Raw genomic sequence first — 26,649 nt, forward strand, 5'->3', positions numbered from 1 at the left:
ACTTACTAACTGATGTATTGAGTCTTTGATCAGTATTCGGTTTTGAACCTTGTGGCGGTATCGAAAGATACCTGGCGACTCTAGAGCAAACGTAATTAGAATTAAGGAAGGTGACCATATTGGCCGCTATCTTCAGAGCCTAATTAAGAGAAACACAATTAGCAACATTTACTGGCGACTCCGCCGGGACTCGACTTAGAAGTGGCCTAACCACTCCGAGAGAACCCAAATTTGAATTGGAATCCAATTAGAAACAGAAAAACCACAAGTGTAAGAACAATACTGATCAAACCTCTGAGATTCGGAAGTGTGGTTAATGCATGCGTACTAACAGGGATATAAGGTAAACCTGAGAGATTTTGTTGCGTAAAACTGTCGGGAGTTTTGTAGGCCGGAAATTAGCGTAAGCCGTACCCGTGTTTACATCACCACTTTATCACCCCCTGTTCCAAATTCAGTAGAGAATCCAGATAGAGAAAATGGCGATGAAGGCAATGGAACGCCTTATGAACCCCCAGGAATTCGAGGTTGCAATGACCAGTAGAGTAGGACAGTGTCCCGTATGGGAAGAGGAAATCAGAAAGTACCTCAAAGGGAAAGGATGGCTCCTTTGGAGCAATTTCTGCGCGAATGATGAAACAGGTCCCGGGAGTATAGGACATACTTGGTGGGAGAACCTGTCAGAGACACACAAGAAGAGCTTAGGGAAAGCTTGCAAGCCGATGGCAATCGTGTACTGCTTGGCACAATTGTGAGGCACAGAGGAGGTCATTAGGACGCTCCGTAGAGAGATAGAGGAGAGAGACAGAAATAGTGAGGGAGATGTGAGCGAGTTTGAGAAAGAGAACAGAGATTTGAGAGAACAGTTAGCAGCGAGGGACAGAGAGGTGGATGATGCCAAGTGGGCACACCAGTCTTGTCTCGCCCATTTGAGTAGTTTTCAGACCCAATATGATAAGGCCTACCAGGACACGTAACGTGCGTTCTTGCTAAGACAAGAAACCGAGCAACAGGTAGAGAAATTGCAGAAACAGTGCAATGATTTGAAAGTAGCCCTTCGAGCGCTCCACACTTCCATGACAGAACAAAGGCAGAGCTCCATAGATCACGCAAAGTGCTGGAAGCAAATTGCAGAATTGCAATCTCTGCTTTCTGTCCAGAATGGGTTTCAAAGTAAGTTTGGACCCCAATTAGACCAGGAAAACGGCCCCAATTGGCAGGAGTTAAATGAGACTGCCCACAGATATGTACATGGGACATGTACACAAGAAAAACCCCAAAAGCGGAAAGCACCCCAACCCCCAACTGAACAGGCAGAACACCCCTGTAACCACACACCGCATGAACACATGAACCCTGTAACCACACACCGCAGGGCCGCAGCAGAAGGAAACGCAGATTTCCTGTATACAACCCCGTTAACCATGACCCAATACGGGACGCGTGTGGAAAGATTACACCATTCCTTTCCACAACAGACCCCCACCAGTTTTTCGCTAGAGTTAAACAGCAGGCTACCATGTACGGCCTGGACGAAAAGGAGCAAGTGAAGCTCACAGTTTTAAGCCTCGATCCTTCAATCGTGGCAGCCCTTCCTGACCCACAGAATGTAGGAGGAGGCACACTCCAAGAGATGCACATAGCGATCCTTGATGCGATCAGCTACAACAGAGGAGACCCTGTAGAAGGCCTAAGAAGTGTAGGTAAAAGAAGACCGAGCAACCCACAGCATTTGCTGAACGCTTGTGGATACATTTCACAGCAGTTTTTGGAGAGTTAGCCCGCGCCCATTTGTCCCCAGATAACATGGCCAAATGGACTCGAATCCTAGTCTCTCACGCGACGAGGCCCACAACGAGAAAAGGGTTTTGAAGAGATTGTCCCGTGCTTGGGAACAATCAGTCCAAGGCAAAACCGCATTTGCAAAACCCGAGGAAGAACAGGCAGACATGAATCCAGTTAAAGCGCACCAGAACCCCGCATGTGTAAATGAGGGCAGGAACAGTCCACCACAGACAAAACCCCAGGAATGCTACAACTGTGGACAATTAGGACACTTTGCACGAGAGTGCAACGTGCCCCAAAAGCAGCAGAGAAGCCAACAGACAAACACCCTAAATAAGAATAGGGCAAAGCCAATCCATAGCGTTAGCGCCCGTTCAGAGATCATAGACATGAACGGCACCGGCTGATGGTGTTCGGGCTCCCCAACCTGGGTCTGCGACACCTTTTGGGACAAGTCCGGTAGACCGGTCGTAGCAGGCAAAGTCCGGGGACACCCCGTAGAATTTCTTTGGGACACAAGAGGGTCCCGCACCACACTCAATTCCTCCATGATGTTTCAGCAAGACACGTGGCCCACAACAGACACCATCACACTCAGCGGCTTTACAGGTCATTTACAACAAGGACACATCACAGCCCCTGTAGCGATACAAATAGGGAACATTACAACTAAACACCCCGTAGTTTTGGTTGATCTATCCCAGACAGCTGAACACATCCTAGGAATCGATTTTATGAGCTCCCACAACCTCTCTTTTGATCCAGTTAATAAATGTGTTTGGAGAATGGCAAAGGCAGCACGAGCCCCCGCCACGCTCACAGTTGGAGACTATGAAAACAGGATTAGCTCAGTAGGAGACTTCTGGTTCGACCCTCGAGCCATTAGTCAGGATAAACAGGTTAGGGAAGTCCTGCAGCAACACAAAGCACCATTTGCAAAGCACAAGCACGACTGTGGCAAAATAGCCGGCTTGGTAAATATTACAGGTCCCGACCCCAGACCCCAAAAGCAGTATGGTTTTACCCAAGAAGCAGAGGGAGAAATCTCCAAAGTAATAGAGAGTTTGCTTGATCAAGGTGTACTCAGATCAGTAACCGCCACAAACAACGCACCGATTTGGCCCATCAGGAAACCGGATGGATCATGGCGACTGACCATTGATTACCGGGAATTGAAAAAAGTAACCCCAGTAGCAGCCCCCACTGTAGCCACGAGTCCCGAGACAATGCTCAAACAGGGACTCCAGTCAAAAATTTTTTCGGTTTTGGACATTAGCAACGGCTTTTGGTCCACTCCATTGGATAAAGCGTGCCAATATAAATTCGCCTTTACATTCCAGGGACAACAATACACGTGGACGTGCCTTCCACAGGCTTCCACAACTTCCCCTCCATTTTCCACCGACAGCTGGCAAATGGATTAGCAATATTTTCCCGCCCCGATTGTCTGGTCCAGTATGTAGATGACTTGCTACTACAGACAGACACAAAGGGAGAGCACATTTCGCTTCTCGCCGAACTCCTCGCACTCCTAAAAGAAATTGGATGTAAAGTCAATCCCAAGAAGGACCAGATTTTGCAGGAAAAAGTGATTTACTTGGGTACAGTAATCACACTTGGTAAACGTGAGATCGAGCAAAAGAGAATCAACTCGATCGTCAAATTGCCCCTTCCCCACAATGTCTCAGCCCTCCGGTCATTTTTAGGACTGGTTGGCTACTGCCAAAACCATATCGATGGTTTCGTCACAAAAGCAGCGCCCCTATCCGACCTTCTCAAGAAACAGGCACCTTGGGAATGGCTAACACAGCACACGGATGCCATGGATGCTTTAAAAAGAGCCCTCAGCACAGCATTACAGGTCCCAGATCTACTTTCCCCGCACGCAATCGAAGTAGCAAGCACCGACCGAACCCTTTCGGTTGTGCTCCTCCAGGAACACCATGACCGATTAGGCTCCGTGGCATACGCCTCACGAGTGTTAGATCCTGTCGAGCAAGGATTTTCTGCCTGCGAAAGGCACCTGCTCGCAGTTTTTTGGGCAGTACAGTACTTTGCCTACATTACAGGACTCAACCCCATCACCATTCTCACTGAACACACCCCGACACAGCTATTATGAGACGGTCAACTTAAAGATGGCACAGTCAGCCAAATCCGCGCAGCCCATTGGCCCCTTCTTTTACAGGGACGGGACATTACAGTCAAAAGAACCAAGACCCACACCTTCCTAGCCGATAGTTTGCAATATGCAGGAACCCCACATGAGTGTGAGATCATCACCACAAAACACAACACAGGCCCATTTATACCTAAGTCAGCCCCCAGGAAAGCAGGTCATACACCCCAGAGACCCCAGTGCACAGACACGTGCGCACCCCTGAAAATTTATGTGGATGGCTCCTCCACAGTTTTGAATGGAAAGAGAATCACCGGTTGTGGCATTTATGTAGAGGACGCGCAGGGACGCACCCTAGATGAGATTTCATTAAAGTTGCCAGGACACATAGGCTCGCAAGCAGCAGAACTGGCAGCCATAGCGTACATTGTAGACCACCCTGACTCGTTCCCGACCCCAGCAGACATCTATTTGGACAGTTTGTATGTCTGTAATAACTTAACGGAATTCCTACCCCTGTGGGAAACTAGAGGATTTGTTTCCGCAGATGGAAAGCCCCTACCCTCAGCCCCATTACTCCGACATATCCTCGAGACATAACTTCTAGTAACTTGGGTTGGATTCTCCATTTTGGAGACTACGTCCCCACGCCGTCGTGAAAACGGGGGTCTTTTACACCAGGAAATCTGGCATCAAAAGGCCACCGATTCCCCGTTTTGCTGGGGGCGAGCAGGGAGGCAGCGTAGCTGCCGATACGGCCCCCAGCACTTCCGGTTCAGAGGCCGCGCATGCACGCAGCCTGCAGCGGCCGCACCGTACTCCGTGACGGGCTCAGCCCGCGGCCCTGGACTGCCAAAGTAGTGCCCCGCATTGGCTGCTTGCGTGGACTGCCCACCCACATTGCCCCCAGTCTTGAATGAAGCACCCCCGTGCCCGCCGATCGGCCCTCCTCCTCCAACTGTGGCGGCCCCGGACTGAGTCCGCAGCCGCCACGCGAGGATCCTGGACGGTGTGAGCATACGTAAGCCACACCGTCAGGAATTCGGCCGGTCGGCAATGAGGCATCACGGGGTGGGCCTCAGGAAATGGCCTGAGGCGGTGGATACTTGGTGTGGCGTACTCCTCTAGTATGTCGATTTTCGGGGGTCGGAGAATTGAAAAACCGGCGCTGCTCCCAATTTTGGTGCCAAAACGGATTCTCCGCCCTGTCGCCGGATGTGTGTGGGGAGTGGTGTGTATATGCAGCTGCAGCTTGTCAGCCTCCTGACTGTCAATCGCGAATGCGCTGAGACCGGCACCATTTCTCATTGGAATCGATTGTGTTCCACGTGGTGCCAGTGCTAGAACCTGAACAGTCGACGAATAGGTGCTTTTGCTGTCGTTGAAGTCCATGGGGCGAGATTCTCCGACCCCCTGCCGGGTCGGAGAATCGCCGGGGGCTGGCGTGAATCCTGCCCCCGCCGGTTGCCGAATTCTCCGGCACCGGATATTCAGCGGGGGCGGGAATCGCGCCGCGCCAGTTGGCGGCCCCCCCCCCGCGATTCTCCGGCCCGGATGGGCCGAAGTCCCACTGCTAGAATGCCTGTCCCGTCGGCGTGGATTAAACCACCTCTCTTACCGGCGGGACAAGGCGGCGCGGGCGGGCTCCGGGGCCTGGGGGGGGGGCGCGGGGTGATCTGGCCCCGGGGGGTGCCCCCACGGTGGCCTGGCCCATGATTGGGGCCCACCGATCCGCGGGCGGGCCTGTGCCGTGATGGAACTCTTTTCCTTCCGCCTTCGCCACGGTCTCCACCATGGCGGAGGCGGAAGAGACTCCCTCCACAGCGCATGCGTGGGGATGCCGTGAGCGGCCGCTGACGCTCCCGCGCATGCGCCACCCGGCAATATCATTTCCGCGCCAGCTGGCGGGGCACCAAAGGCCTTTCCCGCCAACTGGCGGGGCGGAAATCAGTCCGGCGCGGTCCTAGCCCCTCAAGGTTAGGGCTCGGCCGGCCAAGATGCGGAATATTCCGCATCTTTGGGGCGGCGCGATGCCGGACTGATTTGCGCCGTTTTTGGCGCCGGTCGGCGGACATCGCGCCGATTACAGAGAATTTTGCCCATGAATCCTGCCCAGGCTTCAACACTTAGGGCCAGATTCTCTGATTTGACCGTAAAACCCCCGGCCTCCATGAAATAAACGGCCTAGAATGGCCGGGTCCTTGGCTGCACACGATGATGTCCGACAGCCGTTGCGCCGCACAACACGGAGCAGGCCATGCGCGGACCCAACCTGCCAGATAATACCCCCCTGGACACCCCCTCGCCACCCTCTGGCCACCCCCACCAGTCTCCCCGGCATTCTCGGCCGCCGCCGCGGCCAGCAGTACAGCTCTCGCCTGACTATGGCGGCGCTGGACACAGTCCACAGCCGCCACGCTGGGTTCCCACACGGCTGAAACCAGAAGTGAACCGCTCCGTCGTGAACTCGGTCCATCATAGGCGGAGCATCGGGGGAGGACCTTTAGTTCATGGGTTGAGGCCGTCCCAATGGCATGCGGCGCTTGCCGCGATTACATCATTTTTGAGGGAGTGGAGCATACGAAACCTACGTCAAACAGGCGCCGCACCCGATATCGACGAAAAAAGAGATTCTCTGCCAGATCGTCGATCATGAAATGGCGTCAGGGAAAGGAGAATTCTTCAATCCTGCGGCCAAGTTCTGGTGCCAGCATGAAAAGTGGCGGGAGCCACTCCGCCGTAAACGGGACTCAACTGGCAGCTATCCACCCCTTCCTAGGGCGCTGGAGTGGTTCGGCGCCCGGACAATCGGCGGGGCGGGGGGGCGTTTTCAACGATCCCCAACCGGTGCGATGGCAATCCCGTGGGTGCTCGCAAATCGGCTCCGAAGAATCGGCGAGCCGGCGTCGGGGCAGTGTGACGTGATTCTCACGCCCCCCCCCACCGATTCTCCGACCCGGCGCAAGGTCAGAGATTCCCGGCCCTTGCCCTTAGTCTCAGGAACGGAGAATCCAGCCACTTGTTTTTCGTCTTCAGGATCACCAACAGATGAGGCTGGGCTGCTGAGGCCACTGCCTCCCAGCCACCACGGAGCACCAGTCCGGGGAAGAACAACTTCTCATCACTGCTGTCACCTGCACCCCCCACCATCGCAGAGACTATCACCTCGGTGGGACATTTTATTGAAGAGGCTCCTGAGTCACATTCTGGTGGACACATGCTGCAGCAAATCAGGTGGAGCCAGGGTCTCCTGAGGGAGCCAGCAGTCGGAGGGCTGTCCAACCCCAGGAAACAGCTGTAGTCTGGACAGGTGTCATGCTTCTGGAAAGTATGATCCCATCACTGGTAGAGATTCAGACACAGAGCCAGGATTTATAGGAGGGAGTGTCAGCCACTTTCCAGCACCCTGGAATCCACCCTCCTTCAGGTGCAGCAGATGGTACCGACAATGCGTGGTCTCCAGGCCAACACTGGAAGGGCGGCACCCACAGTAGAAGGCATGGGACAAGACATCGGCACCATGGGGAAAGACATCCAAGGCTTTGGACAATCTGTGCAGTCAATGGTTGAGATGCAGGTCAGGGGAGTCCATTCACAGGCAGACATGTACCGAGCCCACATGGACATTGCTGTTGTTCTCCAGATCTTGGCCCAGTTACAAAGGGCAATGGCTGAGGGCATCGAGAGCATTGGCAGGGTGCTGACTGATCTTAGCCAGTCACAGAGGGACATGTCACAGGTGCAGAGGGACATGTCACAAGTGTCAGAGGGACATGACCGAGGCAGTGAGGGACATGTCTCACTCACTGAGGGACATGAAGGGGCTCACACCAATGCCTCCGAGACAGCTGGTGCTCCTGACGGGTAGACTAGTTGATGGTGTTACTGGTGAGGTCTCTGCCCCGAGAGCGGCAGTGTTCCATGGAGGGTGCCAAAGGCATGGTCCATGTGTCCTTTGTTTGGGGTGAGCTCTGCTATTCCCCTGCTTCCCTATGCAGTGGGGCTGTGCTTCTGATGAGTGAACTGAGGAGTGGCAGCACCTGGTGTGTCACTGATTGAGCTTGGCCATGCCCATCCCAGTGATTGGTCAGCTGGGGTCTGAGGGCTTCCAGAGGGGTGGCCTCCCAAATGACCAGAGGCTCTGTGAATAATTACATGACACAGTGAGCAGTCAGCAGAATGAGCAACCGGGGGCCTGTAAATAGCACCACAGGGGTGCGTTTAAATCACATGCTGCAGTGGTCTGAGCTGGGCCACCCCGATCCCGAGGGGACACCCTGAGTCATTGGACTTAGCACCAAGTCGTTGCCCACTACTCCCCCTGGCTCAGGCAACCACCCCCCAGCAAGCCCAACAATCTTGGAGAGTTTTGTTACCTTCACGCACTGCCTCAATAGCCAAGGCAACCAGGCCTCACTTGTAAATATTTGCACCAATTCGTGCCGGCGTGACTTCTGCCTAAGTGGGGGAGGGGGGAGTATCGCAGAGTGGTGGAGCATATGGTGTCCAGCCCACTAATGATATTTAGAACCATGCAAATGACGGTTTTGCATGGACCCCGCCGGTGTGGGGTGCAAACTTCAATTTAACCACCAACATAGGGTTGGAATCAATGCCAGGTGCAAACCTCGATTCTTGGATTACCTGCGATTCTCTGCCAGATCGCGATTTGCATATCAGGCTTCGCGAAGCGGCAAATTCAGCCCATGATAGTCACACACAATGCTTCGAAAAGCAAACTGCGTGCGAAAACCAGCTTGTGACCGAGAAGGCCAGAAATAATGGCAACAGGGTTTGTATAGAGGAGTGATTAACTTGTAACTCCATTAATGGACCAATTTGTGGGCGGTGGGGTGTGCGGGGAGGATAAGGTTAGCTCAGTCGACTAGATGGCTAGCTTGTACTTCAGAATAACATCAACAGCGGGGCTTTAGTTCCCATTCCAGTTGAAATAGACTTGGGACCTGACTTCTCACACTGCCAATGTGAGTGGAATGAATGGCAAACCACGACTGATAAAAACTGCCAAGAAAACAGCTCAAGATGAAGTATGAGCAGACAATGAGCCAAAGGCCTGCTTCAGACAGCACACACAGGACTGAATCCAATGAACTTATTGATGTAGCTACTGCTTCATTAATGAATGATTCAGTGTGTCCACAGTTCTATTAACATATTAATTAACCCTTGCCCACTGCAAATGGATTTTTCGGTGTGCATGCTGCTTTGCGGATTTTTCAATGCTCCATTAATTTATTGATTTGTTATTAGTCCCACCGCTCAGTGAACTCGTTAACCCATTACTGCCCACTTCTCCAGTTAGTTCTGGGTAAATCCAGCTGCATTCATTTAGTAATTTACTGGGATCCACTGTTATCTTATTCATTTGCTTGTGCAGGTCACTGTATGAATGTATTCATTCCAATGCCCATTTCATTATTATGACATGGATGTCTTCTGCAATGATCAGCACTTTCAGTGTTGTGAATAAGTTGAAACACAAATAGGATTTGTGTTTCTTTCATCGAATAGCATCACAGAATAGTTACAGCACACAACAGGGCCATTCAGCCCATCAAGCCTGAGCTAGTTCACTGCTAGAGCAATGTAACAAGTACCACACTCCCTGTCGCCCTATTAATTTTCCCTCCAGGTGCTTATTCAATTCCCTTTGAAAGCCAAGATTGAATCTGCCACCATCACCTTTTTAGGCAGTAAATTCCAGAGTGTAATCACTCCCTGCCTAAAAATGCTTTTCCCCTTGGCTCTGTTTCATTGCTGCAATCATACTGTGTTAATAAACCACACTGGAGATTATTTTGGTGGAAGGGTGCAAACAGGTACAAAAATGGGTAGCCTGCTAATACAACCTGCCTGCTTGAAAGTCTGGATTTAGCTCATTATTTTGGCCCTACTGTTGATGACCATAATTGAAACTTGCCTGGAGGTGCTAAAACTAACACATTGATTTAGCAATCAAGTGCTGATATGACATGATTTTCATGGAGAAGTATACAAGTCTCCACAGAACCACCTCAAGTAAAGAATCATAGAATCCCTACAGTACAGCCCATCAAGTCTGCACTGACCCCAGAAAGTTCTGGATCGGTTTCAAAAGTCCACTTCAATCCTCCAGCAACAAGAAATGTGAAAAAGTTGATATGCCTTCCTGTAGCGTTCAAAGCTGCCTAAGGTTCAACCACCAGTGTTCCCAAACCTGGAGTCATTATTGACCCTGAGATGAGCTTCCAGCCATATATCTACATCATCAAAAACTACCTATCTCCATCTCTGTCCCGTCACTTGATTTTGGATTGGATTGGATTTGTTTATTGTCACGTGTACCAAGGTACAGTGAAAAGTATTTTTCTGCGAGCAGCTCAACAGATCATTAAGTACATGGGAAGAAAAGGGAAGAAAAGAAAATACATAATAGGGTAACACAAGGTGTACAATGTAACTACATAGGCACCGGCATTGGATGAAGCATACAGGGTGTAGTGTTAATGAAGTCAGTACATAAGAGGGTCATTTAGGAGTCTGGTAACAGCGGGGAAGAAGCTGTTTTTGAGTCTGTTCGTGCGTGTTCTCAGACTTCTGTATCTCCTGCCCGATGGAAGAAGTTGGAAAAGTGAGTAAGCTGGGTGGGAGGGGTCTTTGATTATGCTGCCCGCTTTCCCCAGGCAGCGGGAGGTGTAAATGGAGTCAATGGATGGAAGGCAGGTTCGTGTGATGGACTGGGCGGTGTTCACGACTCTCTGAAGTTTCTTGCGGTCCTGGGCTGAGCAGTTGCCATACCAGGCTGTGATGCAGCCAGATAGGATGCTTTCTATGGTGCATCTGTAAAAGTTGATAAGCGTTAATGTGGGCATGCCAAATTTCCTTAGTTTCCTGAGGAAGTATAGGCGCTGTTGTACTTTCTTGGTGGTAGCGTCGACGTGGGTGGACCAGGAAGAATTTTTGGAGATGTCCACCCCTAGGAATTTGAAATTGCTAACCATCTCCACCTCGGCCCCATTGATGCTGACAGGGGTGTGTACAGTACTTTGCTTCCTGAAGTCAATGACCAGCTCTTTAGTTTTGCTGGCATTGAGGGAGAGATTGTTGTCGCTTCACCACTCCACTAGGTTCTCTATCTCCCGCCTGTATTCTGACTCGTCGTTATTCGAGATCCGGCCCACTATGGTCGTATCGTCAGCAAACCTGTAGATGGAGTTGAAACCAAATTTTGCCACGCAGTCATGTGTGTACAGGGAGTAGAGTAGGGGGCTAAGTACGCAGCTTTGCGGGGCCCCGGTATTGAGGACTATTGTGGAGGAGGTGTTGTTCATTCTTACTGATTGTGGTCTGTTGGTCAGAATATTGAGGATCCAGTTGCAGAGTGGGGAGCCAAGTCCTAGGTTTTGGAGCTTTGATATGAGCTTGACTGGGATTATGGTGTTGAAGGCAGAGCTGTAGTCAATAAATAGGAGTCTGATGTAGAAGTCCTTGTTGTCGAGATGCTCTAGGGATGAATGTAGGGCCTGGGAAATGGCATCTGATGTGGACCGGTTGCGACGGTATGCGAATTGCAGTGGATCAAGGCGTTCTGGGAGTATGGAGGTGATGCGCTTCCTGATCAACCTCTCGAAGAACTTCATTACGACTGAAGTCAGGGCCACTGGACGGTAGTCATTGAGGCACGTTGCCTGGTTCTTCTTTGGTACCGGTCTAATGGTGGTATTCCTGAAGCAGGTGGGGACCTCGGGGTGGAGTAGGGATAGGTTAAAGATGTCCGCGAATACCTCTGCCAACTGGTTCGCGCAGGCTCTGAGTGTACGACCAGGGATCCCGCCCGGGCCCGTCGCCTTCCAAGGGTTCACTTTCAGGAAGGCCGATCTGACTTCGGAAGCTGTGACGGTAGGTCTGGGTGAGTTATGGGCTGCTGGGGCACTCGACAGCGGATTGTTGGTTACCTGCTCGAACCGAGCATAGAATGCATTGAGTTCATCGGGGAGGGGTGCGTTGCTGCCAGTGAAGTTAAAAACTCACCACTATTCTTAGAATTCCCCCTATACCAAAAAAGGTTGATATTCTAAATGGTGAACAGGGATTCTCCCTGACGCCTATGCAGACTTAGGTGGGTGCTATTCAGGTCAAACTATGTTTTCAAGTTATCCCCCGGTACAACCCATACCTTCATAGAAGAATTTTACCTACTTACCACTTAGTAGCATCGATATCCTGGGTCCTGCGTTGCTATGTAAGTAAAGTATGCTTTGTAATAACTACTGTTTCAGGTTAAAACTTTTAAGTTATTTTATTATTCTATTTTTTCTTTTAAAAGATGCGATCACTGTCTTTACAGAAAAGTAAAAAGATCTTGCTTCTGGATTCTCCTGGTTGGTTGAAGAGACCTTCAGGTCCACCTTGACAATCACTCTTCTTTAACTTTTGGTCTTCCTCAGATGGATTCGCTGTTCTGCTCGGTCGCTATGCTCTATCTTTCCCATGTACCGAACTGTGAGAGTTGGCTCTGCACTGACTCTGAGCTGACTCTGCCTTCTCTTTAAATTCTGGTCTTCCTTAGATGTATTCGCTGTTTTAGCTCGGCTGCTTTGCTCTGTCCCTTTCCCATGACCGAGCTGACTATAAGCTGACTCTGAGCAGCTCTTGTTCCTTCTCTGCTTCTCTGCCCCTTTCCCAGGGTTTATATATCTTTCTAACAGTTATTACATTTTTATGGCTTTATTGTAAAGTAACTTTTATTTCACTTGGATTGTAAAACGTACCTTTAATCTAAATTTTTCTAACATGACTAGGTATTCATTTTGAGCATGACCTCAGCTCTTGGATCTCTGATTACATTGTTTCCTTTGTGATTTCAAAAATACTTTGATTTCAACGTGGTGTGACTTTTGATTCCTGTCATTTCTATAGTTTTATTATTATCAAATTGTGTCCCCCAGCTCATAATTTTGACTTTGATTTGGGTCTAATTTGTGTTCTCGTAGACACGTTGTCTCCAGCTTCCTTTAATTTACCTGATGACAGCAGAATTTCACACCTCTAAACATTTGTCACCTAATTCAGCTGAACCTCATCTATTCTTTTCCATCTGCTTACCTAACTTCAAAAGGAGGTGCGAAACATTGCTTTTAGCTGTATACTAAAATTCACTGATTGTGTCTTGAAAGACCTGCTTGTTTTGTTTGCTAAGCCTGCTTGACTATCTGCTAAAGGCTATCTGCATTTCACAGCTCTCTTCTGCAGCTGCTGTTAACCCTTCGTGGGATTTTTCCCGACATTCTCTCATGTTTCTTAGATCAGGTATTGCCAGACTTCAATGTTTCAAATGACATACCTTTCCATATTTTCAATTACACCAGAGATACTGCTCGGCTTCGCTTTGTAGCCCGTTATGTTGTTTAGTCCTTGCCACAATCGCCGAGAGTCTGTCTGTGACTCTAGCTTGGTTTGAAATTCTCTCTTGGCATCTCGGATGGCTTTGCGGACGTCGTACCTGGATTTCTTGTGTAGGTCAGAGTCGTCTGACTTGAATGCCTCAGATCTGTCCTTCAGTAGGGAGTCAGGCTCATGATTGAGCCATGGTTTCCAGTTGGGGAACGTACGTACTGCTTTCTTTGGCACGCAGTCGTCCACACATTTGCTGATGAAGTCTGTGACGGTGGTGGCATACTCATTTAAGTTGGTCGCTGAGTTCTTAAATATTGACCAGTCCACTGCCTCTAAGCAGTCACGTAAGAGCTCTTCTGTTTCCTCGGACCAGCACTGCACGACCTTCTTAGCTGGATTCTCCCGCTTGAGTTTCTGCTTGTATGCCGGGAGAAGGAGCACCATCTTATGGTCTGATTTCCCAAAGTGCGGTCGGGTGATGGAACGGTAGGCGCCCTTGGTTTTTGAGTAGCAGTGGTCAAGAGTGTTGTCGCCCCTGGTCTGTCTAAGCTCAACTTTTGCCTGTCTCAGCTCAACTTCTGCTGAAATCCTCATTCATGTGCTTGGTATCTCTAGACTTGACGTCTGGTCGACCTCCCACATTCCATCTTCCATAAACTTGAAGTCACCAAAAACACTGCTGCCCATTTCCTACCTCATCTCAGGTCCCATTCACTTTTCACCCCTCAATGTTCTCTGACTTGTACTGGCTTCTAAATAAGCAACATTTTGAAGATAATACTAGCAACTACACGCCAGTCAGCTTAACTTTGGTGGTGGGGAAGCTTTGAGAAACAATAATTTGGGACAAAACTAATCGTCACTTCTGCAAAAGTGCATTAATTAAGGAAAGCCAGTGTGGATTTAATAAGGGTCAATTCTACTTAACTAACTTGTTGGCGATTTTTAAAGAGGTGACAGGGTGTTAATGAGAGTAATCCATTTGAAGGGGTATGCACTTCAAAAAGGCATTTGAAACAATGCCGCACAACAGACTTAAACAAATTTAAAGCTCAAGGAATAAAACATGGATACAAAATTGGCTGATTGACAGGAAACAGAGAGTAGTGGTTTATAGTTTTTTTTTTAGGATTGAAGGGAGCTTGGTTTTGGAACTCCACAGGGGTTGCCATTGGGACCATTGTTTTTCCTGAAATAGATTAAATTTAATGCAAAGAAGTGTGAAATGATTCATTTTAGATGAAAGATCATGGAGGGACAATAAAAAGTAAATGGTACAATTCTAAAGGAGGTGCAGGAGCAGAGGGACCTGGGTGTTTATGTGCATAAGTCAAGCAGGACAGGTTGAGAGAGCAGTGAATAAGGCATTCAGTAGCCGAGGCTTTATTGACAGTGGCATAGAGTACAAGAGGAAGGATGTTATGTTGAACATGTGTAAAACACTGGTTCAACTTCAACTAGAGTATTTGCTCCGGGCACCAGAATTGAGGAAAGGTGTAAGAAGGCATGAGAGCGAAAGCAGAAAAGATACATGAGAATGGACTCGGGTGATGAAGTTCAGTTATGTAGATGGATTGAAGAAGTTGGGACTGTTTTCCTTCGAGAAGAGAAGTTTGAAATTTGATAGAAGTATTCAAAATCATGAGGGGTCTGAATAGTGTAAATAGGAAAAAATGTTCCCACTGATGGGAGGATTGAGAAGGATGTAATTGGCAGAAGCAACAATGGTGACATGAGGAAAGCTTCTTCGTGCAGTGAATTGTTAAGGTTTGGAATGTGCTGCCTGAGAGTGATGTGGTGGCAAGTTCAATCGAGGAATTCAAGAGGGAATCGGATTATCTGAAAAGGAAAAATGTGCAGGGCTACAAGGAGAAGGCAGGGGAATGGCACTCGGAATTCATTTGGAGAGCTGGTGCAGATGTGATGGACTGAATGGCCTCCTTGCTACTGAACACAGTATCCTGGATGGACAGTCACCGAAACTCCAATCACCTTGCAATAAAAGCCAACATGCCATTTGCTTTCCTAATTGCTTTCTGTTATGGCTTCCTTAATAACAGATTTGCTTTGGTTAAACTATGCCGACTTGTTCTACTCATACCATACTTTTCCAAGTGCAATGTTAAGGCTTCCTTAATAACAGATTTCAGCATTTTCCCAACAACTGATATTAAGCTAACTGGCCTGTAGTTCCCTATTTTCTCTCTCCCTTCTTTCTTGAAAAGCAGTGCAAAATTTGCCAACTTCAATTCCAATGGGACAATTCCTGAATCCAATCTAATCTAATCATCTTTATTGTCACAAGTAGGCTTACATTAACACTGCAATGAGGTTACCGTGAAAAGCCCCTAGTCGCCAAATTCTAATCTAAGGAATTTTGGAAAATCATAACTAAGACATCCACTACCTCCTTTAAAACTCTGAGGTGTAGGGGTGTTGAGTCCCGAGTTTCTCCAAAACTTTACCTCTGCTGATACTAATTTCCTCAGTTTTATTTAGCCCTTAGGTTATTATCCATTTTGGGTATGGAACATATGCCTTCCACTATGAACCACTGAAGGCCGCCTTGGAGAACGCTTACCCGGAGATCAGACGCTGGGACAACGAATGAACGGACATCGCGCGACAATCACCAGGCAGGAATGTTCCCTTCCAGTCGGGGAACACTTCAGCAGTCAAGGGTATTCAGCCTCTGATCTCTGGAGGTAAGCGTCCTGCAAGGCGGCCTTCAGGACGCGCGACAACGCAGAATCGCCGAGCAGAAGCTTATAGCCAAGTTCCGCACACATGAGTGCGGCCTCAACCGGGTCCTGGGATTTATGTCGCATTATATTCATCCCCCACCAGCTGGCCTGCGAAATCCTACCAACTGTCCTGGCTTGAGACAATTCACACCTCTTTAACCTGGGATTACCCCATCTCTGGATCTGTAAAGATTTAATCACCTGCTAATGCTCGCATTCCAAGCATTGTCTGGCATCTTTGAATCTGTCTAGATATATGTTTCTGGAACCTACCTCTTCATTCACCTGAGGAAGGAGCAGTGCTCCGAAAGCTAGTGATTTGAAACAAACCTGTTGGACTTTAACCTGGTGTTGTAAGACTTCTCACTGTGCACACCCCAGTCCAACGCCGGCATCTCCACATCATTCCCCTATGAAGACAGACACATAATTGTTGTTCACCATCTCTGTCATTTGCCTGTTCCCCATGACAATTTATCCTGTGTCTGACTCTAATGGACCAATGTTAACAACCGTCCACCTTTTGATATATTTATAAAAGCTCTTACAATCTGTTTTTTATATTTTTGTCTAGTTTATTTTTTATTAAATGTTCTCCTTTTTATCAACCCTTTGCCAATCCTCAGACTTGCCACTGTTGTTTGCAACATTGTAAACCTCTTTTATTAACCTAATACTATTCTATGATTCCATTTTGCTATCTTTAACTTCTTGAGTGAGCCATGGATGGATCCTTCTTGCTAAGTTTTTGTTCTTCAACGGAATGTATTTTTGCTGAGCATTTTGAATTTATAAGGCTTTGTTTAAGTTTAAGATTTTTGTGTGCAATTGTGATATTTCATTTTCAGTTTAACATGGAGCCAAGCTTTCTGGCCATTCAGGCCAGTGCCATCTTCCGGTCCCGCCGACAGCAAATCCCAGTCTCAGGTTTTCCGTCAGTGAGGGTGCATTCAATGGGAAACCCAATGGACAACGGTAAATGGCGGGCCACCTCCACCATCGCAAAACATGCACGGGATGCGCGGAAAATCCCACCCATGGAAGTGAATGGTATTATGGTCAGTTTCCAAGGAAAGTTCCAGCTGTTCTCAAGACCAGCCTGAAAGAAAGAATACAAGAGTTTGAAAAGATGGGAGTAATCAGGAAAGCAACAACTCCTACAGACTTGATTCGCAGAATGGTAACTGTAAAGAAACCTGAATAGCTGAGAGTGTGCAAAGATACAAAGGACCTCACTGAAGGTTTGGAGAGATTTCACGACCTCACACCAACCATTGAAGAAATTTTGCCACAGCTTGCCAAGGCAATGTTCTTTACCACCCTGGATGTGAAGGATGGATACTGACCGGTAAGTGAAGTTGGTGAAAAAAACTTCAGATGACTAGCTCTACCCCAATGTTTTCATTCCATTTCATTTTAACTGTCTTTTACATTTTATTTCTTTCTTGTCTTTTCTTTATATATATTTCTCCCCTATCTTATCCCCCCTTTCCTTACCTTTTCTCCCCTTTGCTTCCCCCTTCCCCTCTCTCCCACCCATGACCCCCTCCCCCCACATCTACATCTGTCACAGCTTACCCTCTGATTTTAGTTTCTCTGCTGTTTGGCCTTTCACACCTTGTGTTCTCTCTGGGGACTGCCATTAGCACTCTGTTCCCTTGGTTTCTGTCGCTATGGTCCTATGTCTTATGGTCTATGACTCACCTTTCATTCCCTCACCCCACAGTATAAATATCTCCCACTTTCTACATCTTTTAGCATTGACAAAGGGTCATCTGGACTCAAAACGTTAGCTCTTTTCTCTCCCTACAGATGCTGCCAGACCTGCTGCGATTTTCCAGCATTTTCTCTTTCGTTTCAGATTCCAGCATCCGCAGTAATTTGTTTTTATTTGAGTTCTGGACACTGGGTGAATCCAGTGAACCTATATTTAAATGAGCCATGCTGTTCATTTAAATATGCTGATCTGGACCATGCCCAGTGAGGGTGAGATCCAGATTGCGACGTCTCGAGAGATTCCAATGGCCTCATCCTGACATCAAGTCGGGCCAACGAGGCTGTTGAATCATCCCCAATGTCTCTAATTATCTACTTCCATATTTAGCAACCAATCTTCCTAAAATCCACCAATTGTCACAACTGAGACTTACTAGAATGAACAGTTTCCTGTCTGTGTGTGATGACTGGCTTTAGACTATGTATGTGGTACCTTGCAACTGCAAATGAGGGTGAATAATTGTTTTTGTTATGAAGAGCGGGCAGTTGGATACATGCATTTTGTGCTTAGTTTCCAGTTGTGTCCGGTGGCTTGCCATAGTCACATGATCTGAGGCATGTGACCTCTGATGTCATTCATTTGTGAGTAAAGGCTTGAGGCAGAAGCCCTGTTACCCACTTCAAACTGCATATCCTCCCTCACCTCTGCGCCCCCCTGCTGCTCGCACTGGATTTCCAATGCAGCCACCGAAGCCTGACACTGAAGTTCGGCGGACCCTTGCACCGCCTCACGATATGCAGCCTTGCGACACTGAAAGTCGGACCCCCCTCTCTATTCGCAAACCTCACTCCCGACTGTAAGCCCGTCGCCACCAGGAGCCGGCGGTACAGTACCCAAGACATGACTTTTATCAAGTCAGAGGTCTAGCATTTACTGGGAGAGGGGGTCATCGAGGCTAGCAACAGCCCCTGAGAGCACAAGTGGTGGTAGTCCGGTCCGGGGAAAAGAAACGGATGGTCGTGGATTATAGCCAGACCATAAACCGCTTCACGCAGCTCGATGCGTACCCCCTTCCTCGCATAGCAGAAATGGTAAATAGCCCAATACCGGGTATTTTCCACGGTCGATCTCAAATCCGCCTACCACCTGCTCCCATCCGACCGAAAGACTGCCCGTATACTGCCTTCGAAGCAGCCGGCCAGCTCTTCCACATCCTCAGGGCCCCCTTCGGCGTCACAAATGGGGTCTCCGTCTTCCAAAGGGCGATGGACCAAATGGTGGAACAGTACGGTTTGCGGGCTACATACCCATACTTGGACAATGTCATCATCTGCGGCCATGATCAGCAGGATCATGACGTGAACCTCGAAAAGTTCCTCCAGACCGCCCGGGCCCTCAACCTGACCTATAACAAGGAAAAATGCGTTTTACCATACAACCTGGCTAGCCATCCTCAGCTATGCCATGGGAAACGGGGTCCTAGGTCCCGACCGCCCCCTTAAGGACCTTCCTCTCCCCATCAGCCTCAAGGCCCTCAAACGGTGCTTGGGGCTTTTCTCCTATTACGCCCAGTGGGTCCCCAAATATGCGGACAAAGCCCACCCACTCATAAAGACCATGATACTTCCCCTGTCGGCTGAGGCCCGATCTGCCTTCAGCCGCATCAAGGCCGACATCATCAAGGCCGCAATGCACGCGGTGGTCGAAACTATCCCCTTCCAGGTAGAGAGTGATGCGTCAGACATCGCCCTGGCTGCTACCCTCAACCAGGCAGGCAGGCCAGTAGCGTTCTTCTCCCGGACCCTCACCGCCTCTGAGATTCAGCACTCTGCAGTCGAGAAGGAGGCACAAGCCATTGTGGAGGCCGTGCGGCACTGGAGGCACTACCTAGCCAGTAGGAGGTTCACCCTTGTCACCGACCAATGCGTCGGTAGCCTTTATGTTCGATAACGCACAACGGGGCAAAATAAAAAAGGATAACATTTTGAGGTCGAGGATCGAACTCTCCACCTACATGTATGATATCAAGTATCGTCCAGGGGAGCTCAACGAGCCCCCAGATGCCCTGTCCCGCGGCACGTGCGCAGGAGGACCGCCTGCAAGCCATCCACAATGACCTCTGTCACCCGGGGGTTACCCGGCTCGTCCACTTTATCAAGTCGCGCAACCTACCTTACTCAACCGAGGAGGTCAAGGCCATGACCAGGGCCTGCCAGATCTGTGCGGAGAGCAAACCGCACTTCTACCGCCAAACAAGGCTCATCTCGTGAAGGTCTCGGGGCCATTTGAGCGACTAAGTGTGGACTTCAAGGGCCCCCTCCCGTCCACCAACCGCAATGCCTATTTTCTCACCGGCATGGATGAGTTCTCCCACTTCCCATTCGCCATCCCCTGCCCCGACATGACCTCAGCCACCGTGATAAAGGCACTGCACAGCATCTTCACCCTGTTTGGTTTCCCCGCTTATATCCACAGCGACCAGAGTACATCGTTCATGAGCGAAGAACTGCGTCAGTATCTGCTCAGCAAAGGCATCGCCTCAAGCAGAACGACCAGCTATAACCCACGGGGAAACGGGCAGGTGGAGAGGGAGAACGCAACAGTTTGGAAGGCTGTCCTTCTGGCCCTACGGTCGAGAGGTCTCCCAACCACCCGCTGGCAGGAGGTCCTACTCGATGCCCTACACTCCATTAGGTCGCTCCTCTGCACGGCCACGAATGAGACCCCTCACAACCGATTGTTTGTCTTCCCCAGGAAGTCCACCTCCTGGGTCTCACTTCCACCTTGGCTGATGGCTCCGGGACCTGTTCTTCTCCGGACACACACGAGGAGCCATAAAACGGACCCCCTGGTCGGGAGGGTCTGATTACTACACGCAAACCCCAGATACGCCTACGTCGAGTACCCCGACGGCAGGCAAGATACGGTTTCCCTCCGGGATCTGGCACCCGCTGGTTCCCCCACTACAGACCCCCTCCCTCACAGCTCCCCTGCAGGATCCGGCACCCTCAACACCCACCCCCCCCCCCGGTCCCACTCCCTGTCGGTAGACACCGACCGCGCATGCCCCCTAGCGCCCCCCCCCTCTTCGCACCCCGTCGGCACCACTACCCCCAGCCCCAGCTATTTTCCCTGCGCCGCAACCCCCAACCAGGCCTGGACCAAGGCTCCGACCACCGTGCTCCTGGACGTACCCTCAACCAAGACGTCCGTGTCCGCCACACCACCGCCCGAGCTGAGGAGGTCGATAAGGACGATCAGGCCGCCGCAATGAATGGACTTATGATGGCACTTCACCCCCGCTGGACTTTTTTTTAAAACAGGAGGTGAATGTGATGAACGGTTACTGTATTACTGTACCCTTATCATCATATAAGGTAATGACTCCTTTAAGAAAACGTTTGGAACCCTGGGGGACTCCGGCTCCGTCCACCTGGGAGCCGTATATAAGGGCACCAGGCTAGTTCTTAACTTATTAAAGCCTTCTTTACCGTTTTACTCTCGAGCGTTGCTATTGAGGGTACAACATTCTTATTATGAACTAAACCAGCCTTTCAGCTGAAACCATTTTGCCACTTTGGAACCTAAAGTATCTGCGAAGAATCGCCCCTATTTGTTTTAATTATATTGTTACTTGATCCTGTTCTTCAGTATTTTAGGTTGTATTGGAATCACATTCTTTGTGACTATCTAGAGTAAGCTTCTCAACACTGCAGTTTTTGACTCCCAATACATCCACCACCAGATGTGCAGCAGAAACTCCTTTTTGAGTGTAAGTGGGACTTGCACCACATTTTCGGTGAAGGTTCGGTAAGAGAGTGGCAGCAGATCCACGGAACCTCCGACGTGTATAGTTTGATTGGCATTACATTTAAATACAACAATTTTAACCCGCCACTGAGGATTTACTAAGCTGTGCTGCCCCATGTAAAAGATACAGATTCCTACCTCACTCTAACATATTGTCCAGGATCCTCCGAACTCACTTGTAGCTGGGAACAGGGACTGGAGAGTGTCCATCACCCCAGGGAACAGGGGCTGGAGAGTGTCCGTCACCCCGGGGAACAGGGACTGGAGAGTATCCATCACCCTGGGGAACAGGGACTGGAGAGTGTCCGTCACCCCGGGGAACAGGGACTGGAGAGTATCCATCACCCCGGGGAACAGGGACTGGAGAGTGTCCGTCACCCCGGGGAACAGGGACTGGAGAGTGTCTGTCACCCCGGGGAACAGGGACTGGAGAGTGTCCGTCACCCCGGGGAACAGGGACTGGAGAGTATCCATCACCCTGGGGAACAGGGACTGGAGAGTGTCCGTCACCCCGGGGAACAGGGACTGGAGAGTATCCATCACCCCGGGGAACAGGGACTGGAGAGTGTCCGTCACCCCGGGGAACAGGGACTGGAGAGTGTCTGTCACCCCGGGGAACAGGGACTGGAGAATGTCCGTCACCCCGGGGAACAATTCCATAATAAATGTCAGTGTTCAAAACATAAGTGAGTAATAATAATAACGCATATTGTGTAAATTAAATATTTCAAGTGTCAAATGCATTGACTGATATCCGAACATTTAAAGATTTAGATGTGAGATGCCAAGAGAGAATATCAGACCAAGCTAGAGTCACACTCTAGCGTTACAGACTTTCGGCGGGTGTGGCAAGGCCTGAACAACATAATAGGCTACAAAGCGAAACCGAGCAGTATCTCTGGCAGCAGCGCACCCCTCCCCGATGAACTCAATGCATTCTGTGCTCGGTTCGAGCAGGAAACCAACGCTGTCCGACTGTCGAGTGCCCCAGAAGCTCATAACTCACCCATATCCAGCATCACAGCTTCCGAAGACAGATTGGCCTTCCTGAAAGTGAACCCTTGGAGGGCGAAGGGTCCGGACGGGAACCCCCGGTCATGCATTGAGAGCCTGCACGGACCAGCTGGCAGATGTGTTAGTGGACATCTTTAACCTGTCCCTACTCCGCACCGAGGTCCTGCCTGCTTCAAGAAGGCCACCATCATACGCTAAAGAGGAGCCAGGCAACGTGCCTCAATAACTACTGTCCGGTGACCCTGACTTTGGTCGTAATGAAGTGCTTCGAGAGGTTGGTCATGAAGCGCATCACCTCCATACTCCCAGAACGCCTTGGTCCACTGCAATTCGTATACAGCCACAACCAGTCCACAGCAGACGCCATCTCCCTGGCCCTACACTCATCCCTAGAGCATCTCGACAACAAGGACTCCTACATCAAACTCCTATTTATTGACTACAACTCCGCCTTCAACACCATAATCCCAGTCAAGCTCATATCAAAGCTCCAAAACCTAGGGCGTGGCTCCTCACACTGGATCCTCGACTTTTTGACCCACAGACCACAATCAGTAAGAATAAACAACAACACCTCCTCCACAATAGTCCTCAACACCGGGGCCCCGCAAGGCTGCGTACTTAGCCCCATAGTACACTCCCTGTCCACACATGCCTGCGTGGCAAAAATTTGGTTCCAACTCCATCTACAAGTTTGCTGATGATAAGACCACAGTGGGCCGGATCTTGAATAACGACGTGTCAGAATACAGGAGGGAGATAGAGAGCCTAGTGGAGTGGTGCAGCGACAACAATCTCTCAATGCCCGCAAAACTAAAGAGCTGGTCATTGAGTTCAGGAAGCAAAGTACTGTAAACGTCCCTGTCAACATCAACGGGGCCGAGGTGGAGATAATAATAATAATCGCTTATTGTCATAAGTAGTCTTCAGTGAAGTTACTGTGAAAAGCCCCTAGTCACCACATTCCGGCGCCTGTTCAGGAAGGCCGGTACGGGAATTGAACCCGCACTGCTGGTCTTGTTCTGCATTACAAGCCAGCTGTTTAGCCCATTGTGCTAAACCAGCCCCTGTTAGCAGCTTCAAATTCCTAGGGGTGGACATCTCCAAAAATCTGTCCTGGTCCACCCACACCCACGCTACCACCAAGAAAGCACAACAGCGCCTATACTTTCTCAGGAAACTAAGGAAATTCGGCATGTCCACATTAACTTCTACCAACTTTTACAGATGCTCAATAGAAATCATCCTATCGGGCTGCATCACAGCCTGGTATGGCAACTGCTCGGTCCAGGACCGAAAGAATCTTCAGAGAGTCTGAACACAGCCCAGTCCATCACACAAACCTGCCTCTTATCCATTGACTCCATCTACACTTCCTGCTGCCTGGGGAAAGTGGGCAGCATAATCAAAGACCCCTCCCACCCGGCTTACTCATTTTTCCATCTTCTCCCATCGGGCAGGAGATACAAAATTCAGAGAACATGCACGAACAGACTCAAAAACAGCTTCTCCCCCGCTGTTACCAGACTCCTAAACGACCCTCTTATGGACTGACCTTATTAATACAACACCCCTGTATGCTTCATCAGATGCTGGTGTTATGTAGTTACATTGTGTACCTTGTGTTGCCCTATTATGTATTTTATTTTATTTTCATGTACTTAGTGATCTGTTGAGCTGCTCGCAGAAAAATACTTTTCACTGTACCTCGGTACAGGCGACAATAAACAAAATCCATTATTTTGACTTAATATTTACTGTGTTTAGAGCCTTAAAAATATCTTTCACTCAATTTTTTGGTTTCAAACCTTGTATCATAGAAATGAATTGTCTTGTTTTGGAAATCCTAAATGCCACCTGTTCAACAGCACTGGCATCAAGCCTTACCATAAATGAAAAATGTGGAACATCTTTGCTGTCGAGGAAATACTCCTGTGCTGCATTTCACAGCCAGCTGGGAACCTTTTGCAAACAACGTAGCATTCTGTGAAAGAACTGAAGATACCTTGGCTGGGTCCTGGATTCATTATACATTAATTGTAGGTGACGGTGGTAGTCAGTCTGGCCTCAAGGATGTGCTCTATCCATGTTTGAGAGGGTTTGGAAATAAATTGAGATTATGCCCCAAAAAATCACAGTGGTTACAAATGTATGTGTTGATGCAAATTTCCAATAAAAAACTTAGGTAACAATTAATGGCCCTCAATACCAAGTGAACAAAGCTTGAAGTAACCATTAAATTATTTTATTTCAATGTTTTAAATCATCTGTTCATTTCAGTTCGAATCCATATGCAACATCCATTCTTCCTCCCCCCCCCCCCCCCCCCCCCCCAACCTTCCAATAGGATTCAAATGAATTATTCTCACAATTTACATCATTATCATGGTCACACCAGTTTCAAGTGAGAGTATGAGATAGAATCATAGAATTTACAGTGCAGAAAGAGGCCATTCAGCCCATCGAGTCTGCACTGGCTCTTGGAAAGAGCATCCTACTTAAGCTCACGGCTCCACCCTATCCCTGTAACCCAGTAACCCGACTTCACCTTTTTTGAACACTAAGGGCAATTTAGCATGGCCAATCCACCTAACCTGCACATCTTTGGACTGTGGGAGGAAGCCGGAGCACCCGGAGGAAACCCGCGCAGACACGGGGAGAACGCACAGACAGTGACCCAAGCCGGGAATCGATCCTGGGACCCTGGAGCTGTGAAGCAACTGTGCTAACCACCATGCTACTGTGCTGTCCGTTTAGCATGGTTTAACTGTTATTGGATAGTCCATCACTTCTACATGGGAAGCATTGTCTCCATTATTTGCCCCAATGCAGTTATCCCTTACTGTATTGAGAATCCAAGAAGTCACTCTACGGAGAATTACTGAGATCTAACAATGGAGCAGTGTGACAGCACAATGCACTCAGTGTTTGGAACTGCTGACCAAAGCAGTAAATTGGAAAATTTCTCATTAAAAATTTGTGAATTTTACAGGCATGAATTTTCAAAAACTTATTCATTCAAATTATTACTATTTAACTGCTTAACATTTTTATTCATATTATTATGCCTTGTTTTATTACATCAATAAATCACCAGATAAAATCTATACAAGTCTCTGAGTAAGAAGGTTTTAAGTTCATTTGATGAATGCTACACTGTTGGAGTAGGTTTTTATTGGTCAAAACTGTGCCCTTGTTTGCCCTCTAAGGGCAAGGGTTAAGGATCCCATAACAAAATTCAATTAAGTGTCAAGACGTTCTTCCACAAGCAGCTTAACTCATTGCTCTTTATGGACCCTTGCTGTGTTCAGATTAGCTCTCACATATTCCTTCATTACTACTGTGGCTCTAGATTATAAGTACTTTATTTCCTGGGAAGCATTTTGGGTGATCTTGTGTCCTCATGCAAGTCGTTTTATGATTGCTCAGCTTTTCTGCAGATATATTTTAACCAGGTTTAAAATTGTTTTGCCCAGTAAAGGCATATCACATTCAGAGCTTTTGAAACATGGGCTGGATTCTTGCACTCTACACAGAGTGCTGGCTGAGGCGGGAAAATCCGTGAGCAGCTCTCCAGCTGTGCAGTCAGGTTTTCTCTCCAGATTCTCTGGTACTCTGTGCAAAAGAAATGTGGAGGTGTGGCTGTCACCGTTACGGTGGTGGGGCGGGGCCTGATATAGCCACTCTGGTGGCTGGTAGCACTTTTCAGGTCCCCCTTGCTGGGATTGTTGTGGTATCTCTGCTGAGGGATTTCCCTTCTTGAGAAGCAGCTGTAAGGGGTGGGAGTGGGTAAAATCACAGGATGAACACAGGGGACATCTGTGAGGCCCCTGGGTGGGATCCCCTGAAATGGCAGGCTGCATGTGCAGAATGGGGCATTCTGACACAGGAAGTTTAACAGCAAAGTGCACCCTCAGGGCATGAGCTGTCTAGAAGGGCAAAGTGTTACAGACACCAGACCAGACCCAACAGTGGCTAAGATACTGGACCAGCACTGCAACATTTTTTTAAAGACTGTACGGAAAGACTGATTCACTTCATGAGTGACTGCATCAGAAATAGGG

Source organism: Scyliorhinus torazame, chromosome 6 (assembly GCF_047496885.1).
Source record: "Scyliorhinus torazame isolate Kashiwa2021f chromosome 6, sScyTor2.1, whole genome shotgun sequence".
Classification (NCBI taxonomy): domain Eukaryota; kingdom Metazoa; phylum Chordata; class Chondrichthyes; order Carcharhiniformes; family Scyliorhinidae; genus Scyliorhinus; species Scyliorhinus torazame.